Genomic DNA, 17,391 nt, shown 5'->3' with positions numbered 1-17,391 from the left:
ACCAGACCTTTTCTCAGAGACAGAGAGAGAGAGGGAGAGAATATTGAAAATAGAAAGAGAAGGCAGCAAGGCATGTTCAATAAAATTAACAGCTTTATTTTCATTAGAAACTGTGGATACCACAGAAAGCAGAGGGATGATGTATTCAAAGTGCTGAAAGAAAAGGACTGTCAACTATGAGTTGTATATTCAGCAAACCTAGTCTTCAAAAATTAAGGTGAATATAAAACATTCCCATGAAAACAAAAACAAAGAATTCTTCACTAGCAGGCATACCCTATAAGAAATATGAAAGGGAGTTCTTTAGGTTGAAATGACAGGACACTAAATAGTAACTTGAATCCACACAGAGAAATAAAGAGTACTGGTACAGATAACTCTATAGGTAAATGTAAAAGTCAGTATAAATGTTATTTTTTTGTAACCTTTTTCTTCTATCTCATTCAAAAGACAACTACATGAAGCAATAATTGTAATTATATGTTTTGTAATGTATAAGGATATACTTTTAATGCCAATAATAATAAAAGGAGAGGAGAAGGAATGGAGCTGTGCTGGAACAGGGTTTTTATATATTATTGAAATTAAGTCAATATTACCCTGAGCTAGATTGCTTTAAGTTAAGATGTTAATTGCAGTCCCCAGGGCAAATACTAATAAAAGAACTAAAAAATTGTGGTAAAATAACTAACAAGTGGATTAAAATGGTATACTAGAAAACTAACACAAAAGAAGGCAGTAATAAAGGGATAGAGGAACATAAAGGCATGTGCAGAAAACAGCAAAATGGCAAATGTAAATATCATCAGTAATTCCAAGAAATGAAATGGGCACTACAGTCAAAAGACATAGATTAACAGAATGAATAAAATACCATAATCCAACTATATGCTATCTATGAGACAAATATATATTCAGACAAACAAATAGGTTGAAAGTGAAAAGGTGGAAGAAGATAGAGAATACAACAGTTCTCCAAAAAAGAACTGTAGAGGCTGTGCTAGTATTAGACAAAATAGACTTTGAGACAAAAATTGTTACTAGAGACCGAGAAGAACATTGTATATTAAAAGGATCAGTCCATCGAAAAGACATAACAATTATGAACATATGCACCTAAGAGCAGAGCCTCAAAATAAATGAGGCAAAACCCAGCAAAATTAAAGGGAAACAGACAATTCAACAGTAATAGTTGGAGATGTCAATACCCCACTTTGAAAAATGGATACAACATGTAGGTAGATGATCACTGGGGAACTAGAAGACTTCAACAGCACTATAAACCAACTAGGCTAATAGACATCTATAAAACACTGTACCCAACAGTGTAATGCACATTCTTCTCAAATACACATTTAAAATTCTTTTCTCCCCCCCCCCCCCACTTTTTTTTTTAGACAGGATATTGTTCTGTGGTCTAGGTTGGAGTGCAGTGGCATGATCACAGCTCACTACAGCTTCAAAGTCCTGGGCTCAAGTAATCTTCCTGCTCCAGCCTCCCAAATATCTGGGACTATAGGTGTGCACCACCATGCTTGGCTAACTTTTTTGTTTTTGTACAGAAAGGGTCTCACTATGTTGCCCATACTGGTCTTGAACTCTTGGCCTCAAGCAGTCCTCCCAACCTGGCTTCCCAGATATGGAATTATAGGCATGAGCTACTGCAACCAACCTGGAACATTCTTTAGTCAGGCTCTAGACCTCATGTCAGGCCATAAAGTAAGTCTCAATAAACTTAAAAGAATTGAAATTATTAAAGTATGTTTTTACTACAACAGCATAAATTAGAAACCAATAAAAAGAAAATTTGGGAGATTCACTAATAAGTGGAAATTTATTAACATACTCCTACATAACAAGTAGGTCAAATAAGGAATCACAAGAGAGATGAGAAAGTATTTTGAGATGAGTGTAAATGAAAATACAATATACCAAAACTTAGAGGATGTAGCTAAAGCAGCTCTTAGAGGAAAATTTATGGATGTAAACACCTGTATTTAAAAAGGAGATTCCATATGAACTTTAAAGTAGTTTTTTCCAATTCTGTGAAGAAAGTCATTGGTAGCTTGATGGGGATGGCATTAAATCTATAAATTACCTTGGGAAGTATGGCCATTTTCACGATATTGATTCTTCCTATCCATGAGTATGGAATGTTCTTCTATTTGTGTCCTCTCTTATTTCGTTAAGCAGTGGTTTGTAGTTCTTCTTGAAGAGGTCCTTCACATCCCTTGTAAGTTGGATTCCTAGATATTTTATTCTCTTTGAAGCATTCTCTTTGTGAATGGGAGTTCACTCATGATTTGGCTCTCTGTTTGTCTGTTATTGGTGTATAAGAAGGCTTGTGATTTTTGCACATTGATTTTCTATCCTGAGACTTTGCTGAAGTTGCTTATCAGCTTAAGGAGATTTTGGGCTGAGGCGATGGGGTTTTCTAAATATGCAATCATGTCATCTGCAAACAGGGACAATTTGACTTCCTCTTTTCCTAATTGAATACCCTTTATTTCTTTCTCCTGCCTGATTGCCCTGGCTAGAACTTCCAACATTATGTTGAATAGGAGTGGTGAGAGAGGGCATCCCTGTCTTGTGCCAGTTTTCAAAGGGAATGCTTCCAGTTCTCGCCCATTCAGTATGATATTGGCTGTGGGTTTGTCATAAATAGCTCTTACTATTTTGAGTTACATCCCATCAATACCTAATTTATTGAGAGTATTTAGCATGAAGGACTGTTGAATTTTGTCAAAGGCCTTTTCTGCATCTATTGAGAAAATCATGTGGTTTTTGTCTTTGGTTCTGTTTATATGCTGGATTACATTTATTGATTTGCGTATGTTGAACCAGCCTTGCATCCCAGGGATGAAGCCCACTTGATCACGGTGGATAAGCTTTTTGATGTGCTGCTGGATTCAGTTTGCCAGTATTTTATTGAGGATTTTTGCATCGATGTTCATCAGGGATATTGGTCTAAAATTCTCTTTTTTTGTTGTGTCTCTGCTAGGCTTTGGTATCAGGATGATTCTGGCCTCATAAAATGAGTTAGGGAGGATTCCCTCTTTTTCTATTGATTGGAATAGTTTCAGAAGCAATAGTACCAGCTCCTCCTTGTACCTCTGGTAGAATTCGGCTGTGAATCGTCTGGTCCTGGACTGTTTTTGGTTGGTAGGCTATTAATTATTGCCTCAATTTCAGAGCCTGTTATTGGTGTATTCAGAGATTCAACTTCTTCCTGGTTTAGTCTTGGGAGGGTGTATGTGTCCAGGAATTTATCCATTTCTTCTAGATTTTCTAGTTTATTTGCATAGAGGTGTTTACAGTATTCTCTGATGGTAGTTTCTGTGGGATTGGTAGTGATATCCCCTTTAACATTTTTTATTACGTCTATTTGATTCTTCTCTGTTTTCTTCTTTATTAGTCTTGCTAGCGGTCTATCAATTTTGTTGATCTTTTCAAAAAACCAGCTCCTGGATTCATTGATTTTTTGAAGGGTTTTTTGTGTCTCTATCTCCTTCAGTTCTGCTCTGATCTTAGTTATTTCTTGCCTTCTGCTAACTTTTGAATGTGTTTGCTCTTGCTTCTCTAGTTCTTTCCATTGTGATGTTAGGGTGGTGATTTTAGATCTTTCCTGCTTTCTCTTGTGGGCATTTAGTGCTATAAATTTCCCTCTACGCATTGCTTTAAATGTGTCCCAGAGATTCTGGTATGTTGTATCTTTGTTCTCATTGGTTTCAAAGAATATCTTTATTTCTGCCTTCATTTTGTTATGTACCCAGTAGTCATTCAGAATCAGGTTGTTCAGTTTCCATGTAGTTGAGCAGCTTTGAGTGAGTTTCTTAATCCTGAGTTCTAGTTTGATTGCACTGTGGTCTGAGAGACAGTTTGTTATAATTTCTGTTCTCTTACATTTGCTGAGGAGTGCTTTACTTCCAACTATGTGGTCAATTTTGGAATAAGTGCGATGTGGTGCTGAGAAGAATGTATATTGTGTTGATTTGGGGTGGAGAGTTCTGTAGATGTCTGTTAGGTCTGCTTGGTGCAGAGATGAGTTCAATTCCTGGATATCCTTTTTAACTTTCTGTCTCATTGATCTGTCTGATGTTGACAGTGGGGTGTTAAAGTCTCCCATTATTAATGTGGGGGAGTCTAAGTCTCTTTGCAGGTGTCTAAGGACTTGCTTTATGAATCTGGGTGCTCCCATATTGGGTGCATATATATTTAGGATAGTTAGCTCTTCCTGTTGAATTGATCCCTTTACCATTATGTAATGGCCTTCTTTGTCTTTTTTGATCTTTGTTGGTTTAAAGTCTGTTTTATCAGAGACTAGGATTGCAACCCCTGCCTTTTTCTGTTTTCCATTTGCTTGGTAGATCTTCCTCAATCCGTTTATTTTGAGCCTGTGTGTGTCTCTGCATGTGAGATGGGTCTCCTGAATACAGCACACTGATGGGTCTTGACTCTTTATCCAATTTAGCAGTCTGTGTCTTATAATTGGAGCATTTAGTCTATTTACATTTAAGATTAATATTGTTATATGTGAATTTGATCCTGTCCTTATGATATTAGCTGGTTATTTTGCTCATTAGTTGATGCAGTTTCTTCCTAGCATCGATGGTCTTTACAATTTAGTATGTTTTTGCAGTGGCTGGTACCAGTTTTTCCTTTCCATGTTTAGTGCTTCCTCCAGGAGCTCTTGTAAGGCAGGCCTGGTGGTGACAAAATCTCTCAGCCTTTGCTTGTCTGTAAAGGATTTTATTTCTCCTTCACTTATGAAGTTTAGTTTGGCTAGATTAAGAAAATGTGGCACATATACACCATGGAATACTATGCAGCCATAAAAAAGGATTAATTCATGTCCTTTGTAGGGGTATGGATGAAGCTGGAAACCATCATTCTTAGCAAACTATCACAGGGACAAAAAACCAAACACTGCATATTCTCACTCATAGGTGGGAATTGAACAATGAGAACACTTGGACACAGGAACGGGAACATCACACACCGGGGCCTGTCGTGGGGTGGTAGTAGTGGGGAGGGATAGCATTAGGAGATATACCTAATGTAAATGACGAGTTAATGGGTGCAGAACACCAACATGGTACCTGTATACATATGTAACAAACCTGTACATTATGCACATGTACCCTAGAACTTAAAGTATAATAAAAAATAAAATGAAATAAAAAGGAGAAAAATATTAAATTAAAACACAATCTTTTACCCTAGGAAATAAGAGAAGAGCTAACTTGAGCCAAAGCAAGCAGAGAGAAGGAAATAAAGACTAGCACAGAAATAAATTAAGTAGAGAATAGAAACACAGTAAAAAAATCCGTAAAACTAAAAGTTGATTTAAAAAAAAACCAAACAAAATGTACAAACCTTTGGCTAAATTAACCAATAAAGAAATATAGAGGACTCAAATTACTGAACTATTAGAAGAAAATATTGGACTAAATCTTCCTGAGCTTGGGTAGGTAATGGTTCTCTCATATAATGACATCAAAGGCATACAGAATCAAAGAAAAATTTGATATATTGGTTTCAGATATATATTGGACTTCATCGAAATTGTAAAATTCTTATGTTTTACAGGATACTATTGTGAAAGTGCAGACAGACTCCAGAATAGGTAGGTGGTGGCGGGGGTGGGGGGCAGCAGATATTTGCAAATCACAAATCTGATCTTGTATCAAGAATACATAGAGAACTGTTACAACTCAACAATAAAAAGACAACCTTATTTATTTATTTATTTATTTATTTATTTATTTATTTATTTTGAGACGAAGTCTTGCTCTTGTCTCCAAGGCTAGAGTGCAATGGCGCGTTCTCAGCTCACTGTAATCTCTGCCTCCCAGGTTTAAGCGATTCTCCTGCCTCAGCCTCCCAAGTAGCTGGTATTACAGGTGCCTGCCACCACGCCTGGCTAATTTTCATATTTTTAGTAGAGATAGGGTTTCACCATATTGGCCAGGCTGGTCTCGCACTTCTGACCTCAGGTGATTTGCCTGCCTTGGCCTCCCAAAGTGCTGGGATTACAGGAGTGAGCCACTGTGCCCGGCCAACAACCCAATTTAATAGTGGACAAAGAATTTGAATAGAAATTTCCTCAAAAAAGATGTACAAATGGCCAATAAACACATGAAAAGATACTTAGTGTCAGTAATCATTAGGGAAATGCAAATCAAAACCACAGTGAGATACCACTTCCTATCCACTAGGATGGCTAAAATAAAAAAAAGACAGAAAATTACTAGTGTTGGCGAGGATGTGGAGAGATTGGAAACCTCATTCATTGTGGGGTTGTAAAATGGTGCAGCCACCTTTGAAAGCAGATTGGCAGCTCCTCATACAGTTAAACATACAGTTACCGTATGATCCAACAATTTCATTCCTGGGTACATCCCTGAGAGAAATGAAAATATATATCCGCACAAAAACTTGTACATGAATGTTCATAGCAGAATTATTCAGAATTAACCAGAGAGTAGAAACAACCCAAATGCTCATCAACTGACCAATAAATAAACAAAGTATAATATATCCATACTATGGAATATTATTTAGCAAAATAAAAAGGAATGAAGTACTGATACATGCTGTAATATGGATGAAACCTAGAAAAATTATACTAAGTGAAAGAAACCAGACACAAAAGGTCACATATTGTTTAATTCCATTTATGTGTAATATCTAGAATAGCCAAATCCACAGTAATATATATTAGGCTAGTGGTTGCCAAGGGATGGAAAAGTAGGATCAGGGCGTGATTGCTGATGGATACAGGCTTTCTCTTTGATATGACAACAATGCTCTGGAATTAGAGGTGATGGCTGTGTAATTTAAAACTACTCTTTACTTTAAATGAATGTTATGGTATGTGAATTATCAGTAAAGCTGTTAAGAAAAGTAAGTTCACTCAATTTTACATTTAAGACAAAAGATTCCAAATTGTGATGGATAGAAGAACATACTCACTCTTCATCAAGGCCAGTATGTTAACCAAAGAATGTATGATGAAGGAGTCCATCAATTCTTGAATTTCCTGAAGAAGAAACAACTGGTTGGCTAGCAAAGAAAAGCTGTACTTTAGAAATTTATCTTTTTGTTTCTTAGATGGTCTACTAAACTATGCTTTCAAAATAGGATTGTAGAAATCTAAATATAATAGTAATTATGAGAAATACAAATGCATTGAACTTAGCAATTAAAAGAGATATATTCACTTAATGTTCAACAAATACTGAGTGTATATTATATGCCAGGCTCTGTTGTAAATATAGGGGGCATCAGCAAGCAAAACAGACAAGAATTTCCACCCTCATGGAACTAATGTTCTAGTTAAGGGAAAAAGACCAATAAAATACACTGGTTATGTATGTTTTTTGTATGTTAAAATATATTAAGTGCTATGAATAAAATAGAGTAGGGTAAGCAAGACTAGGGGTGCTGGGAAGTTGCAATTTAATGTTCTCAGATTCAATAAAAATTTTAGCTATATTATATTTACAAAAGACACATGAAACTCAAGAATACAGAAAGGTTGAGTGTAAAGGAATTATATATACACTAAACAATTGGAAAAAAGTATGCTGATATGCCAATATTAGTATCAGACAAAATTATCTTTAAGGCAAATAATGATGTTAAGGATTCTAAACTCGCTTGGGCATTGTAAGATAGCATATAAATATTAAAACAAATACAGAATTACAGGGAAGAATTGATAAAGCTGTAATTATTGTGGGATATTTTAATGTACCTATTCAATAAATAGAGCAAATCATAAAATAAAGCAAAGCACAGTAAGGCTACTGATAATTTGAATAACACATTTCACAAGCGTGATACAATGAACACATAGAGAACCCTGCATGTTCATTTCAAGTGCTTACGGAATATTTTAAAAAAATTCCCCACATACTAGGTTATAAAACAAGCCTCAGCGTCCCAAAATAAGGAACTGAACATATAGTGTTCTCTGATAATCATTCCTTGAAGTTAGAAAGTAACAAAAGTGACTTTTAAAAGCTCGTGTTTTAAAAATTTAAATATACAGTTAAATAGCTAATGAAAAAGTTATGATGTCACTATAGAAATTAGAAAATATTAGAATGGAATGAATATAATAAAAATATATATCAGATCTTGAGGGATGCATTTAGATTGTCTTGGAGTGATATTTACAGTTTTAAATGACTAAATTTCAAAGGAAGAAAGCCTGGAATTAATGAGCTAAGCTTTGTTAAGGTAAGTGAAAATTCTGTATTGTATTTTAAGGTTCAAGTGTTGAAATCGCTTTATTTTTTTAATTGCAAAATTGGGTTTTTCTTCCATTTAATCTCTTGAACCCTGCCTTATTGACTTTCTTGGGTCTCTTCTACCCTTTGAATTGTTAATGAACTCCAGTGACATATACAGTGACAAACAGGAAGTATGCTGAAATCTGAGGCAATAAAATAGATTTACAACCTAGTGTAATCCTAGACAGAATTAATAGTGGTCTGGCATTTAGAATGAGAAAGTGGTGGCTCTTTCTCAGTTGGACCAGCCCTCCAGATATATATTAATAACTGCATATTATAATTTCATTCAGAAGAAAGTAGCCTGAATGTTAAAGGGTTATGTGAACATGATATGAGAAACAGCATGTAGAATAGAGACATATAGAATGAAAAAGAAAAAAACTTCATTGGATCATAAAGCAACAAGGCTCACAACTGGGGCATTCTCTCTTCTGAGAAATCTGCTCTGACGTCCTTCACCTCTCCCCAACCTCCCAATAGGTGTATCTTTCATTTGTTCCGTAGTAGCCTGTGATTCCCTCCACTACAGAAGTTTATTATGTTTAATTTAAATTGTCAATTTACATCTATATTGCTTTTATTAAACTGTTTCCCTCAGTAAGCAAAGACTGATTTTTAAATCATTTTTCCATTTTCAAGCCCAACTGTGGTGCTGAGTACTTAATTTGATTTGTATTGAATGAGTAATTGAAGTTATTGAAGGAAGAAAGGATGAACTAATGAATTAAAGCAGTTGATTATATTTTGTTCTCTATGGCCCTGAGGATTAGCCCTAGAGGACATATGTAGAATATCCAGACAGATATACTTGGGTTCTGTATGAAGATAAATCTTAATTGCCATGGGCTGGCAAGATGGCCAAATAGGAGCAGCTCCAGTCTGCAGCTCCCAGCGAGATCAGTGCAGAAGGCGGGTGATTTCTGCATTTCCAACCCAAGTGTCCGGCTCTTCTCAGCCCATGGAGAGTGAGCTGAAGCAGAGTGGGGCGTCACCTTACCCAGGAAGTGCAAGGGGTCGGTGAACTCCCTCCCCTAGCCAAGGGACTGTGCCATAAGGAACGGTGCATTCCGGCCAGATACTATGCTTTTCCCATGGTCTTTGCAACCCAAAGACCAGGAGATTCCCTCGGGTGCCTACAAACCAGGACCCTGGGTTTCAAGCACAAAACTGAGTGGCCATTTGGGCAGACACTGAGATAACTGCAGGAGTGTTTTTCATACCTCACTGGCACCTGGAACACCAGCGAGGCAGAACTGTTCACTACCCTGGAAAGGGGGCTGAAGCCAGGGAGCCAAGTGGTCTAGCTCAGTGGATCCCAGCCCACAGAGCCCAGCAAACTAAGATCCACTGGCTTGAAATTCTTGCTGCCAGCACAGCAGTCTGAAGTCAACCAGGGATGCTCAAGCTTGGTCAGGGGGTGGGGCATCGCCTTACTGAGGCTTGAGCAGGCAGGTTTCCCTTCACAGTGTAAACAAAGCTGCTTGGAAGTTCAAACTGGGTGGAGCCCACTGCAGCTCCACAAAGCCTCTGTAGACAGACTGCTTCTCTAGATTCCTCCTCTCTGGGCAGGGCATCTCTGAAAGAAAGGCAGCAACCCCAGTCAGGGACTTATAGATAAAACTCCCATCTCCCTGGGACAGAGCACCTGGGGGAAGGGGTGGCTGTGGGCGCAGCTTCAACAGACTTAAACATTGCTGCCTCCTGGTTCTGAAGAGAGCGGCGGATCTTCCAGCACATCCCTAGAGCTCTGTTAAGGGACAGACTGTATCCTCAAGTGGGTCCCCAAACCCCGTGCCTCCTGACTGGGGACATCTCCCAGCAGGGGTCGACAGACACCTCATACAGGAGAGCTCCGGCTGGCATCTGGCGGGTGCCCCTCTGGGACGAAACTTCCAGAGGAAGGAACAGGCAGCAATCTCTGCAGCCTCTGCTGGTGATACCCAGGCAAACAGGGTCTGGAGTGGACTTCCAGCAAACTACAACAGACCTGCAGCAGAGGAGCCTGACTGTTAGAAGGAAAACTAACAAACAGAAAGAAATAGCATCAACATCAACAAAAAGGATGTCCACACAGAAACCCCATCCAAAGGTCACCAACATCAAAGACCAAACGTAGATAAATCCACGAAGATGAGGAAAAACCAGCACAAAAAGGCCGAAAATTCCAAAAACCAGAATGCCTTTTCTCCTCCAAAGGATCACAACTCCTCACCAGCAAGGGAACAAAACTGGATGGAGAATGAGTTTGACAAATTGACAGAAGTAGGCTTCAGAAGGTGGGTAATAACAAACTCCTCTGAGCTAAAGGAGCATGTTCTAACCCAATGCAAGGAAGCTAAGAAACTTGAAAAAAGGTTAGAGGAATTGCTAACTAGAATAACCAGTTCAGAAAAAAACATAAATGACCTGATGGAGCTGAAAAACACAGTACAGGAACTTCATGAAGCATACACAGTATCAATAGCTGAATTGATCAAGCAGAAGAAAGGATATCAGAGATTGAAAATAAACGTAATGAAATAAAGTGTGAAGTCAAGATTAGAGAAAAAAGAATGAAAAGAAATGAACAAAGCCTCCAGGAAACATGGGACTATGTGAAAAGACCAAACTTACGTTTGATTGATGTATCTGAGAGTGACGGGGAGAATGGAACCAAGTTGGAAAACACTCTTCAGGATATTATCCAGGAAAATTTCCCCAACCTAGCAAGAGGCCAACATTCAAATTCAGGAAATACAGAGAAGACCACAAAGATACTCCTTGAGAAGAGCAACCCCTATACACATAATCATCAGATTCATCAAGGTTGAAATGAAGTAAAAAATGTTAAGGTAGCCAGAGAGAAAGGTCGGGTTATCCACAAAGGGAAGCCCATCAGACTAACAGAGAATCTCTCTGCAGAAACCCTATAAGCCAGAAGAGAGTGGGGCCAATATTCATCATTCTTAAAATAATTTTCAAGCCAGAATTTTATATCCAGCCAAACTAAGCTTTATAAGTGAAGGAGAAGTAAAATCCTTCCCAGACAAGCAAATGTTGAGAGATTTTGTCACCACCAGCCTGCCTTACAAGAGCTCCTGAAGGAAGCACTAAATATGGAAAGGAAAAACTGGTACTAGCCACTGCAAAAGCATACCAAATTGTAAAGACCATCAACACTATGAAGAAACTGCATCAACTAATGAGCAAAATAACCAGCTAGCAGCATAATGACAGGATCAAATTCACACATAACATTATTAACCTTAAATGTAAATGGGCTAAATGCCCCAGTTAAAAGACACACACTGGTAAATTGGATAAAGAGTCAAGACCCATCTGTGTGCTGTATTCAGGAGACCCATCTCATGTGCAAAGGCACACATAGGCTCAAAATAAAGGGATGGAAGAATATTTATCAAGCAAATGGAAAGCAAAAAGAAGCAGGGGTTGCAGCCTAGTCTCCAATAAAACAAGAAAACTTTAAGCCAACAAAGATCAAAAAAGACAAAGAGGGGCATTACATAACAGTAAAGGGATCAATGCAACAAGAAGAGCTAACTATCCTAAATGTTTATACACCCAATACAGGGCACCTAGATTCATAAAGCAAGTTCTCAGTGACCTACAAAGAGACTTAGACTCCCAAATAGTGATAGTGGGAGACTGTAACACCCCACTGTCAATATTAGACAGGTCAACGAGACAGAAAATTAACAAGGATATTCGGGACTTGAACTCAGCTCTGGACAAAGTGTACCTAATAGACATCTATGGAACTCTCCACCCCAAATCCACAGACTATACATTCTTCTCAGCAGCATGTCACACTTACTCTAAAATTGACCACATAATTGGAAGCAAAACACTCCTCAGCAAATGCAAAAGAACAGAAATAATAACAAACAGTTTCTCAGACCACAGTACAATCAAATTAGGACTCAGGATTAAGAAACTCGCTGAAAACTGCACAACTACATGGAAACTGAACAACCTGCTACTGAATGACTAATAGGTAAATAATGAAATTAAGGAAGAAATAAATTATTTGAAACCAATGAGAACAAAGACACAATGTGCCAGAATCTGTGGGACACAGCTAAAGTAGTGTTTAGAGGAAAATTTATAGCACTAAATGCCCACAGGATAAAGTAGGAAAGATCTAAAATTGACACCCTAACATCACAGTGAAAAGAACTAGAGAAGCAAGAGCAAACAAATTCAAAAGCTAGCAGAAGACAAGAAATAACTAAATCAGAGCAGAATTGAAGGAGATAGAGGCACAAAAGAAACCCTTCAAAAAATCAAAATCAGTGAATCCAGGAGCTGGTTTTTTGAAAAGATTAATAAAATAGATAGACCGCTAGCCAGACTGATAAAGAAGAAAAAAGAGAAGAATCAAATAGACACAATAAAAAATGATAAAGGGGATATCCCCACTGATCCCACAGAAATACAAACTACTATCAGAGAATACTATGAACACCTCTATGCAAATAAACTAGAAAATTCAGAAGAAATGGCTAAATTCCTGGACACATACACCCTCCCAAGACTAAACCAGGAAGAAGTTGAATCTCTGAATAGACCAATAACAAGTTCTGAAATTGAGGCAGCGAACCAAAAAAAGCCCAGGACCGGACAGATTTGCAGCTGAATTCTACCAGAGGTACAGAGAGGAGCTGGTACCATTCCTTCTGAAACTATTCCAAATGAGAAAAAGAGGGAATCCTCCCCAACTCATTTTATGAGGCCAGCATCATCCCGATACCAAAACCTATCAGAGACACAACAAAAAATGAAAATTTCAGGCCAGTACCCCTAATGAACATTGATGCAAAAACCCTCAATAAAATAATGGCAAACCAAATCCAGCAGCACGTCAAAAAGCTTATCCACCACAATCAAGTCGGCTTTATTTCTGGGATGCAAGGCTGGTTCAACATATGCAAATCAATAACCATAATTGATCACATAAACAGAACCAATGTAAAAACCACATGATTATCTCAATAGATGCAGAAAAGGCCTTCAACAAAATTCAACACTGCTTTATGCTAAAAACTCTCAATAAACTAGGTATTGATGGAACATAATCTCAAAATAATAAGAGCTGTTTTTGACAAAGCCACAGCCAATATCATACTGAATGGGCAAAAGCTGGAAGCATTTCCCTTGAAAACTGACACAAGATAAGGATGCCCTCTCTCATCACTCCTATTCAACACAGTATTGGAAGTTCTGGCCAGGGCAATCAGGCAAGAGAAAGAAATAAAGGTATTCAAATAGGAAGAGAGGAAGTTGAATTGTCTCTGTTTGCAGATGACATGATTGTATATTTAGAAAACCCCATTGTCTCAACCCCAAATCTCCTTAAGCTGACAAGCAACTTCAGCAAAGTCTCAGGATACGAAACCAATGTGCAAAATTCACAAGCATTCCTATACACCAATAATAGACAAACAGAGAGCCAAATCATGTGTGAACTTCCATTCACAATTGCTACAAAGAGAATAAAATACCTGGGAATACAACTCACAAGGGATGTGAAGGACCTCTTCAAGGAGAACTACAAACCACTGCCCAAGGAAATAAGAGAAGACACAAATAAATGGAAAGACATTCCATGCTCATGGCTAGGATGAATCAATATTGTGAAAATGGCCATACTGTGCAAAGTAATTTATAGATCCAATGCTATCTCTATTAAGTTACCATTGACTTTCTTCACAGAATTAGAAAAAACTACTTTAAATTTCATATGGAACCAAAAAAGAACCTGTATACCCATGACAATCCTAAGCAAAAAGAACAAAGCTGGAGGCATCATGGTACCTGACTTCAAACTATACTACAAGGCTACAGTAACCAAAACAGCATGGCACTCGTACCAAAACAGATATATAGACCAATGGAATAGAACAGAGGCCTCAGTAATAACACCACACATCTACAACCATCTGATCTTTGACAGACCTGACAAAAACAAGCAATGGGGGAAGGATTCCCTATTTTAAAATGGTGTTGGAAAAACTGGCTATCCATATTTAGAAAACTGAAACTGGACCCCTTGTTTACACCTTATACAAAAATTAACTCAAGATGGATTAAAGACTTAAACATAAGACCTAAAGCCATAAAAACCCTAGAAGAAAACCTAGGCAATGCCATTCAGAACATAGGCATGGGCAAAGACTTCATGACTAAAACACCAAAAGCAATGGCAACAAAAGCCAAAATAAACAAATGGGATCTAATTAAACTAAAGAGCTTCTGCACAGTAAAAGAAACTATCATCAGAGTGAACAGGCAACCTACAGAATGGGAGAAAATTTTTGCAATCTATCCATCTTACAAAGGGCTAATATCCAGAATCTATAAGGGACTCAAACAAATTTGCAAGAAAAAAACAACCCCATCAAAAAGTGGGCAAAGGATATGAACAGACACTTCTCAAAGGAAGACTTTTATGCTGCCAACAAATATATGAAAAAAAGCTCATCATCACTGGTCATTAGAGAAATGCAAATCAAAACCACAATGAGATACCATCTCATGCCAGTTAGAATGGTGATCATTAAAAAGTCGGAAAACAATCGATCCTGGAGAGGATGCGGAGAAATAGGATGCTTTTACACTGTTGGTGGGAGTGTAAATTAGTCCAACCATTGTGGAAGACAGTGTGGCGATTCCTTAAAGATCTAGAACCTGAACTACCATTTGACCCAGCAATCCCATTACTGGGTATATACCTAAAGGATTATAAGTAATTCTACTATAAAGACACATGCACATATGTCTTTATTGTAGCACTATTCACAATAGCAAAGATTTGGAACCAGCCCAAATGCCCATCAGTGATAGACTGGATAAAGAAAATGTGACACATATACATCATGGAATACTATGCAACCATAAAAAGGATTAGTTCAGGTCCTTTCCTAGGTCATGGATGAAGCTGGAAACCATCATTCTCAGCAAACTAACACAGGAACAGAAAACCAAACACCGCATGTTCTCGCTCATAAGTAGGAGTTGAACAATGAGAACAGATGGACACGGGGAGGGGAACATCACACACTGGGGCCGGTCAGGGGTGGGGGACTAGGGGAGAGATAGCATTAGGAGAAATACCTAAGGTAGATGATGGACTGATGGGTGCAGCAAACCACCATGGCACGTGTATACCTATGTAACAAACCTACACATTCTGCACATGTACCCCAGAACTTAAAGTGTGTATATATATACACACACACACACATATATATATGTATATATATGTATACATGTATATATATATGTATACATGTATATATATATAAATCTTAACTGCCAAAAAGTGGAAGGAACTCCTTGACAGGCAGTACACTCCATTTCTATCCAAGGAGATGTTCTGGCATGAAGTAGACAACCAACAAACGGGGATACTACAGAGTCACTTCATTTTTATTGAATTCAGCAAACTTACTAAGATCTGTTACATGCTAGAATGCTGTAGTAGGCAAAAAAGTGAAACATTTATGGCCTGTGCCCAGAATATCTTATGGTCTATTTGGGGATGATGGTGGTAGACTAGATATTTAAACAGACATCTTCAATGGATTGTGTGGCAAGTCATAAAATGGATGTTCAGAGTACTGTGAGAGCTCAGGGAAATGTACTCAAATGCTGGATTTATAATTTTATAATCACTGTAACTGACCAAAGGGCAACTTCTAATTTGACTGCAATATGTTTTCTTTTAGTTATACCATCATAAAACCCTGTTTTAGATAATCTTGGGAAGATTTTACACTCTTTTCTTTTCTTTTCTTTTTTTTTGAGACAGTCTTGCTCTGTCACCCTGGCTTGAGTGCAGTGGCATGATTTCAGCTCACTGCAACCTCCACCTCCTGGTTCAAGCGATTCTCCTGCCTCAGCCTCCTGAGCAGCTGGGATTACAAGTGTCCGCCACCATGCCCTGCTAATTTTGTATTTTTAGTAGAGACAGAGTTTCACCATGATGGCCAGGCTGGTCTCGAACTCCTGATGTCAGATTATTTGCCTGCCTCAGCCTCCCAAAGTGCTGGGATTACAGACGTAAGCCACCCTGACCAGCGGATTTCACACTCTTAGACTTTGCTGTGCTAACTGATGTTAGAAAAATCTTTCTTCTGTTGACACTATTGTCAGTGCCCTGTCTTTGACTTTGGCTAGCATGGGAGAGTCCTTCATGACTGCCATAAAAAATTTGTAAATTCCTTCAGTTATTTTGGTAAGAGCCTTGGACTAGGAGTTAGACGTCTAGGCTCTAATTCTGATCTGCCCCTCTTTTTCTATATGACCTTGACCTAAGTTCCTTGATTACTTTGGGAATCAATTTTCTTATCTGAAGAATGGGAAACCACAATGTTGGCTGGACTTTGGTCTTGGGTATTATGAAGGCACGTGAGATGATAATACCTGTGGAATTTATCAGGGAAGGTATAAGTTATCTGGGACTCTAGTATACATTTTAACTGTGGTCAGTGGTGTAAAACATAACATTGTCATGAAAACACATTAGGAAGCAGATGTGATCACATGAAGGTGAATTGTGAGAGGTAGGACTGCTGTCTGTCTGTCCTTGGGACTAGTGGGTGAGGAAAGGTGGGATGGATTTTCTCCACCCTAATCTTTGTTTCTCTCTTGATTCTAATTCTGGACAATGTTCAAATTCTACCTGGGCTTGTGAGAGTAGTCTGAAGAAAGGATTTGTAGAGCTTCTCTTAAGTTACCTCCCTGATTGCTAGCCATTTCCTACCCTCTCTTCTTTCCAGTGTCCAGACTCCTCTCACAAACAAGCCTAGTTTCTGCCAACTTTATGAAGTTGTTAGAGGAAGAAGGGGCAGGAAACTTGGATACAAGGCATCAAAGACCAAGAAGGAGACACTGAGTAGTGTCCTTGAGGATTCTCTGGACCATCTGGAAAACTGGGAGGTCTATGACGGCCTCTGCAGGGGAGAGGATATCAAACTCATTGCTATACTCTAAATGGTTGTGTCCCCCTGGAATTCATAACCCACAAGGTGATAGTATTAGAAGGTGAGGTCTTTTGGGAGGTGATCAGTGCCCGTGTCAAAGAGAC

General features: G+C 38.3%; 1 protein-coding gene across 1 annotated transcript in view; it reads left to right on the top strand.

The window, feature by feature from the left end:
- ACSL6 (acyl-CoA synthetase long chain family member 6) overlaps positions 1–17,391 on the top strand; it is a 227,912-nt gene that overhangs the window by 12,007 nt on the left and 198,514 nt on the right. The gene's annotated exons all lie outside the window — the stretch shown is intronic.

The sequence above is a fragment of the Papio anubis genome, chromosome 5 (genome assembly GCF_008728515.1).
Source record: "Papio anubis isolate 15944 chromosome 5, Panubis1.0, whole genome shotgun sequence".
In the NCBI taxonomy this organism is placed as follows: domain Eukaryota; kingdom Metazoa; phylum Chordata; class Mammalia; order Primates; family Cercopithecidae; genus Papio; species Papio anubis.
Note: the sequence above shows the minus strand (reverse complement) of the source record. Positions and strands in the feature narration are given on the sequence as shown.